The following is an 8,546-nucleotide window of genomic DNA, read 5'->3' on the forward strand; positions in this document are numbered from 1 at the left end:
CTTCTGTCTATTATTTTAAAATAGAGGAGTTGATTCTTATTCTGGGAGGGAAAGTGCCTTTTGACAACTCTGATCTACTCTTCAAGTCTAATGTAGCTTACTTATCTTATTCCAACAATTATTCATGAGCAACACTGTTGTGAGTCACAGTGCAGTGGTTATGACATGCATTGCTAATGAAGTCCACAAAAAAAAAATACACAGTGAGATAAGATTATGTAAACAAAGTAAACCATTATGATCAGATGTACGGTAAACTCTCCATCACGCGGACTTCAACTAAACATATAATTAAAAACACAGATGAACTTATACTACTGAACCCAATTACTAAAGCACAGTTCAACATAATACATAATTAGCGTACCCAGTATTCTACTCAAATCTCCAGTGATCCATAATCACTGTAATAGATTTGCATTTTCTCTGTGTTGTAGGCTAACTAATGAGATCCTGGCCTTCTATCTCATTTACACTCCATAAACCCCAATCTCCCATCACTAAGGAAATTGCATAGGGCTAAGTGGTCTACAAGAGAAAGAAGAAAAACTCTTCACTGAATTAACTAGATATATCAATATTGAGCCATGGAATGCTATTGTTATGCTACTGTACGTTATGATTGCTATGATTGAATTACAAACACGACGCAAGAACTTCCTCAGCGGATGTAAGCTAAAGAGCGGATGTGGAGGTGGAGCACAGTATTATGGCACTGACGGAGACTGCCCCGCAGTGAAGACTGTTATACACACTCACAGGCACATGTAACGTCAAGCTGACTGATTGATGACTCACATCCCACATCACTGATACAGCACAAACAAACCGGTTAGGCTTTCAGATCCTGGACTGAGAGCATTCAAGCCTCCTGTACATGGCTGCTGTCTCTCTGTGAGCTTTGTGAGTGACTGTCAGGCTTTGCTTTGCTTTGCTTTGCTTTGTTGTTGTTACTATTGTTGTTGTGTTATTGTTGTTTATACCTTTAATGGTACAGGACAGTGAAGAGAGTGGCAGGAAGTGAGTGGGAGAGATTTATACGGTGGTATGTGGAAATAAACCGGGTTGGAATTTGAACACAGTTCCCCGTGGGCATGTGGAGCCGAATGTGGCATGGGCGCTGTTGCCAGTTGCGCCACGATGACCCTAGGGCGTGCTTTTTGACAGTCCCAGAGGTGATGTAATATGAGTCACCACTCAAGATCACATGACAGTGGCTCATCTGATGGACAGTGTATCAGCCTGATCTGAGAGAACAGGAGGAAGAGGAGGAGGAGGAAGAGGTGGAGAGGGAAGAGGAGGATGAGGAGGAGGAGGAAAAGAAGAAGAAGAAAGAGAAGGAGGACCATTACAGCTCTTAGTAATGATTATTATAATTAATTATTAATGGCAAGTAACGAGCGCCTGCTTGAGGGGAGAATCTCTGTCTCACTATCACTCCACTCCACATCTCCTTTATTCTTTTCATCTCTTCTCTCTTTTCACTCATCTCTCTGTCAGCTTCCTACTTCTTGTTACCTCTGTCTATTCCTCTTCTCTGTCTGTCTCTTTCTCTTCCTCTCTTACTTTCTTTCTTCTCTTCCTTTATCTTTCTTTCTCATTCCCCCTTTTGTCTCTCTCTTCCTCTCTCTATCCCCCCCTCTATTCCCTGGCTGTCTCTGTCCTTCTCCTCTCTCTCTCTCTCTGCCTGCAATTGAGAGCTCTAAGCGGTATGGAGCTATTACTGGCTTTGCCCCATATTGAATGCCACCAATTACATTTCTCTAGACGTGGTTCAATTATCATAATCATAAGCATTAGGGCATTCACTCCATACCAATAAACAAATAAACAAACCCATCCATATCCATTTGCTTGGCGCTACTTAATGCTCTCAATTAGAGGGGCCACAGGAAGTTGCTTCACTCAATTAAGGTACTTCACCCAAACAGACATTTTCCACTTAGTTAAGTTTAGGGACTATAAATGCTACTTTTGAAATATGATGAAGTCAAGGAAATCATCAGATAAATGAAAAATACCTTGTGGGCTGAAGCCAGAGAGAGCAAAGTCAGACACGCTTTTTTTGTTTCACTTTGAATCTCAAAGACTGCATAAATGTAAGCCTGACCTTTAAATACACCGGTGGTCTGGCCTTTTCTGCTTACAGGACATTGGCGAGGGCGCTAAAGTTTCTTCGAGGCTAAGAGAATAAAGTCTGGGGTTTGGGCTCACTCTCAGATTTGTGATATTTTCAGGATGAAATCCAGAGGGGCAGAGCAGGCGGTAAAAACAGCAGGCCTGGCCTGTGCTGATGTATGAGAGAAAGCTTCAGATGGCAGGGCAACTGAGTTCGGAGGGCAACTGCATGCCAGAGCAGAGCAGAGCCGCAGTGTTTGGGTCAGCTTGGATCACCAGGTCCACATCGGTCAGGACACCCAACTTCACGCTCCCTGGGATTAAGCTGAGAGTCAGTGCTAGGACTTTTTTTCCACAGCGCTAAAGCACATCGGATCAAAAACAGACACTCAGGACGCTTATGATCATTTCACAGCATTTTTATTTTATTTTTCTACAGATGGGAAGGCATATTCATTACAACATCTCAGACACAACATTTGTGCTAACTGGTTTGCGTGGTGTTTGGTACATCTTTGTCTCCCTCTAGAGCCAGAAAGGTTCATGAAGGTCGAAGGTTGAAGACACTATGGACCTTCTTACAAAAGTGAATTTGGGTTGTAACGCTGTCCCAAACACATGTAATAGCCTACATACCAGATGCCCTGCAGTGGTACAAGAGTGATGAGATCAGTACAATGGCTGATTAGTTTGTAAGTGTGTATGTGTGTGGGTAACATCAGCACGGAGATAACACCTATTTTCCCTCTTTCTCAGAGTCCAAAACAGTTCAAAACAGAAGGCAGTTGCCTTGTTGCCCCTCTGTTGAGTTAGATCTCATATGATACAGACCATCAGCCTCTCTCTCTCTCTACTCTCTGTTTCTCTCTCACCATCTCACCTCACCCGTCACCACCCGGTCACCCGGTCCACCTCTGCGTAGCCTCCCAGGGGACTAGGATAAGTAAACACTACACATGGATATCAAGATTCACAGTGGCAAGAGCCAGTAGCTTTATAGTCCTCAAATGAGACAAAACACTACAAGGGTTAAAGAGAGACAAGTGAGGGTTAAAAAAGGTTAGAGAGAGAAGCAAACAAGGCAAACTCGGGGGGTATGTTTGTTTAATTCAACAGGGCAAAAATCCTACTGGGACAGCGGTGAGGAAAAGGCCATGCTGACCAAACATGCTTTGCATACTTATGTAGAGCAAATGAACTGATCTCTGTACTGGCTCTCCATTTTATTTGACATTTAAAACTAATACACAAAGGATATGCCCACAGCTTTGCGCTCTGCTATCAGGTCTGTGAGCAGCCATACATTAAAATGTTATGCAAAAGTCGTAATATGATAATGATCCTCAAGCGCTATGAGGGTTTGCTTTAGCGCTCCTTCTATATTTTCATTACTAAAAAACAATGCTCTGGTTATTTTTCATTGCCACTGGCTGAAACGTCTCACGCTGCTGGCAAACATCAGCTGCAAGATGAATTCCCTGCCGCACTCGCCTCTGACTCCTTCTGAGAGGGAGCGAGGGGAACAAATGCATACAGGGTCCAACAGTGGAACGGTGCGCTGACAGGGCAATCATCTCGTCTACCAAGGAGTCAGGGCAAGGGGCCGCTGTTGGCGCGGAGGTCAATAGAAGAGATGTAGCCACAGGAACACCTCTAACCAAGAGCAGCGGAGTGAGTTTCAGGATGAGGAAAGACCGAGGCTAAGCTAAGCTGGGAGGGAGACATGCCCACTGCCCAGTTGTGAGGCACTCAAAACACAGCAGGCTAACTGTCAGCCACTGCACTGAGTTTTTCAGGTGGTGGTTCTGAGAGATGATCAAGAGGTGGTTTTGACATTTTCAGTTTTTCAACCATGTACTTATGCTCTCTGTAAGGTGTGAAGTGGTTTCACAGACAGTGGATCATTCCATTTATGGCCCATGTTTGCCTGTCTGATGAAAAGTAGGACTCTGCTAAACAGTTAAAGACCTAAAAGAAACATCTGACTCTGATAGGGAGGTTACACCGGTAACTGAAGTGTTCCATTCACAGAGCGTCTGTTGCAACAATTAGCTTCCACTGTAATCAATGGAACTGGCTGCACCAGATGTGATAGGGGTGTGAATCTTAGAAAAAATGAAAACTATCTTCTAAAACTATTTTTACGCTCCGCAAACAGAGCTCTTCAGTTACATGCCTGGTCTAGCCCGGGACTGATGTTGTTTTCTTTATCCTTCTGACCCATTTGAATGCTTAAACCTCTTTTCCTCACCTTTCTAACACCACAGAAAAGTGACACCTTATGGTGCAGTTTAAGGGGCCATCCACACGGAGACGCTTTTTGGTTTAAACGCACGTGTTTTGCATTGTCTTGGCCGATCGTTCAAACGAATCCTGTAAACGCACTGCCCGAAACCGCACTTTTTTGAAACCTGGTCCCAGGGTGAAAAAAATTGAAACCGTAGTCTCTATGGACGGTGAAACCGCTTGTCATCACCACAGCTGCCCTGGACATGACACTTGTAGTATTGCCCAACAATACTAGTTTTCATACATGACATTACCTACGATTACTCTCAGTAGGATAAATATCACAACTGGTGCTGCGCAGCGCCAATAGCTTATCTTGACTTGGTGGACTGAACAGTGTTTTTCCTATGTGTTTTCTTGATGCATTCTAGCTACTGTCAGTGACTGACGCGAGAGAACTAGTCAGAAGTTATTAGGGAAGTGCGGTGTACGTTTAAATGAATCATGCCGGTATCCTTTATTTATTTTACATGTATTACAACAGAGCGGTACAAAATATGACCGCCGCCCAGTCCAGCACATTTTTTCCACAAAAATAAGTCACGCTTGTCAAATTGTGTTCATTTCCTACTTTGTTCCTTTTTTGTGTGTTTGTAATTGAGTGTGTGCAGAGTGTGTGGTTGTTTTTGTGTATATGTGTTTTGTGTGTGTGTTTCTTGTGTGTGTGTGTGTGTGTGTGTGCTTGTGTTTGTGTATGTAGGTGTGTTTGTATGGGTGCATGTGTGTGTGTGTATGTGTGTTTATGTGTTTGTGTGCGTGTGCGTGTCGTGTGTGTGCATGTATGTGTGTGTGTTTTTATGTGTGTGTGCATGTGTGCAGGGGCGCCTGCAGGAATTAATGCTATGGTACGCACACCCATCACTGACCCACCCCAAAAAAAAAAAAAAAAAACATTTCACGCGTGGACAATATTTGTCCGTTTCCCGGTTTTAGGTCCGTGCATTGGTGAGCAAAAAAGTAACATAGCAACATTCACATGCAATAATACAACAACAACGTCTTCAATGACCTACAGTATTCATTTGGACAACTTGATACAGCCCTATACAGGCGAAAATTACCTTACAGTTTTGTTCTAGCTTACCGTGACGTCTGGCTTTAAACAGCTGTCTAATGCAGTCTAACGTTCTGACAAGCAATTGCCTACCTTGTAATCTTGCCCATCTGGAATAACTCCTCTAGCTTTGCTGCATCCATCCTTTCTGTTTTCGTTGTTTAAACTTGTGATATCCATGATGAGTATTGAGTTAGTGAATTAACTCAACAGTGTGTGCTGATAACCATATATAGATAGCCGAGTAAAAGAAAACAACAAGTAGCCTATTGCGTGCCTGCGTGCGTATTCTCTCTCCCCTGCTCAAACAAAATGTGTGCGCGTAAAATTTGGATAAGGTATTCACTAACTTCAATAGAAAATTGTAAATTGTAGGCTGATGGCATGCAGCTAATGGGAGATACTGTCCATAGTTGGGAAGGTATGGTGGGCCAATTTGGTGTGAATACACACACACGGGAAATTTTCTCTTGGTGTTGAGTAGCCTGATGGTACGCACAGTGCGTACGGACGTACACCTGCAGGCGCGCCTGCATGTGTGTGTGTCTATGTATGTGTACATAAATAAAGCAAATCAGGGAACCACCTACTCTTTGCGATAAGTGCCATGTTTGGTGGCTTTTGGCCACAGGGAAGAGTGCCACCTACTGGCCAGCCACCAACACCACTTCCAGCAGGAACCTACTTGTCCAAGGAGGTTTCTTATCCAAGTACTAACTGCTTAGCTTCAGTAATTCAGCAAAGTCAGGGTATCTGCTGGTCTGGCTGCTGGCTAAAAGGTGAAAGGCATATATGATTCTAACTGTCTCACTGAATTGTATTATGCACACTCAATTCTCACTGGTATCTGCTAGACAACAAGTACCAAAACATGATTAGTTCATAGATTTCACATGTAAAATACATTTTATACAACCCCACCCCCATCTTGCCTGTTCATAATTCTGAGAATTTCTTGAATTGTGTGTGTGAGTGTACGTGTTTATGTGTGTGTGTGTGTGTGTGTGTGTGTGTGTGTGTGTGTGTGTGTGTGCGCGCGTGCATGTGCTTGTAAATGTGCCTGTGTGTGTGCATGTGCATGCATGCGTACATATGTCTACTGTGTGTGTATGTGTCATACGTATCATTACTGTGAATGTATGTGTGTGTGTGAATATCTGTTTATGCACATGTGTGCATATGGAATTAGTTACCATGACCCCTGGAGGCAAAACAAAAAAAGCAGTTTTGACCATGTTAGGTCACAGATATCTGCGATTACAACACCTCATTTTTACTTTTTCGTTTTTAACTTTAAAAAGGTGGTCCTCCTAAACCCTATACGGTTCTCAAGATATTCACAGAAAACTGTGTCCGCCCTACCCTCCTTTCGAAAAACAATGGTTCCATGTTATCCTTGTGGGGCTACATGCCCACCAAGTTTCGTGCACCCCGGTCTTTCAGTGTACCGACTTCACTGCGCGGCGGTCATAATAATATGCATTCATAGTCTAGTGAAGTCAGATATGAGCATACAAGTCGCTTAGAACTCATGTTGAGCCTATAGTTAGATGCGCACTAAATGCGAATGCGTGATTTGATGCAGGCAAAAGTATCGACTAACAAAGATATTAAAAATGTGCCGAGGGAATAGCCTTCACAAACCGTAAAAATTAAGTTTACAAGTAAAAGTACAACAGTCAGATGTCTACTTAAGTAAAAGTACTGATCTTTTTACCATGTTGCCAGGGATGGGCAGTATTTCTAATACATGTATTTAAAATACGTATTTCAAATACAAAATACTATTTTGTAATTGAAACACTTGTAGCGAAAACTATCATTAACTTGTTCAGAAAACTGAAATAGTCTGGCGAGGTGGGGCCACAGGTTGGCACATTCCCGGGATGGACCTGCTGCGTCTTCATCCATTGTTTCGTCCATGGTTTCGTCTCTTATCTAAATCTGACCATGGAGTTGACTTTGGCGGAAAGCTGAAGGTGATTGCTGATAGGCTGTCCCAATCAGTGGCGTCTGCACAATCCAATCACAGGGAAGCAACAAATTGAGGGTTTCCGAGATTTTTTTTTTTCCCTTTTTTTTTAGAAGTAACAGGTACTCACAGTTATGGATAGAAATGTAGTGTACAATATTTGCCTCTCAAATGTACTTGACTAAAGTCATGAGTACTCCCCAAAAATGATACTCGAGTAAAGTACAGATCCCTCAAAATTGTACTCAAGTACTGTACTCAAGTAAATGTACTCCGTTACTGTCCGGCTCTGCTCAGTTGACAGTTCACTATTAGTCGACACAAATGATTCTGGTTTCCTTGCACTAGCCATTTTCGTCATAGCCTGTCTAGTATACAGAGCGCACGCTTTGGTAAATTTCTGTAACAGAAACAGTGCCACCTATAGGCTTGGAATATGAAGTAACGTGTTGAATCGTGTTGAGATGGGTCCGTTTGGACGCAAATATTCTTGAAACGATTCCAGGGAAGACGGGGGGAGATCGTTTTGGTACATGTGGACTAGGCCTAAGGGTGCAAGTGTGAGCAATGGGACGAAGCAGAGTAGGCTACAGACAGAAAAATGTCCAAATATGTTCAATCACATCTTGAAAGCATTTCAGCGCTATTTCATTAAGTGTTACCGATATTTTTTTTTTAAAAAAGCCTGAACACCAGCTTTTGAATACATTTAGTAGAATGATTTAAAAAAAAAAAACGTGTGTTTTTGTTAGACTTTAGGATAATTGGACACCACTCATGAGGGAGACAAAGCCGGAGCTTTAGTCATAGATGATGATTGCATGGAGCCGAGGGGGCCCCAGGGCAGTGGAGTGCTCACACTTGATGTAACGCTTTAGAAATTATATTTCAGATCTCAGGGATGCCTTCTAACTCAGGGTAGCGGATGTCTCTATGCGCCCGCAGGTCAAATGCTGGATTTCAGCAAGCCATCATCTTTGTTTAGTACAACTCCTGTGTTCAATGTGTGGGTCCCCTTTTTTTGCCTTGCTCTAAAATCTGGCACAAACACACACAAGCACACACACACACACATTATGCAGAACACATACTGTACACAAGCAGGCACTCAGA

Source organism: Alosa pseudoharengus, unplaced genomic scaffold (assembly GCF_046254945.1).
Source record: "Alosa pseudoharengus isolate Yale_2024_CS ecotype anadromous, Long Island Sound unplaced genomic scaffold, YU_APseudo_1.1 YU_APseudo_1.1_scf_4, whole genome shotgun sequence".
In the NCBI taxonomy this organism is placed as follows: domain Eukaryota; kingdom Metazoa; phylum Chordata; class Actinopteri; order Clupeiformes; family Clupeidae; genus Alosa; species Alosa pseudoharengus.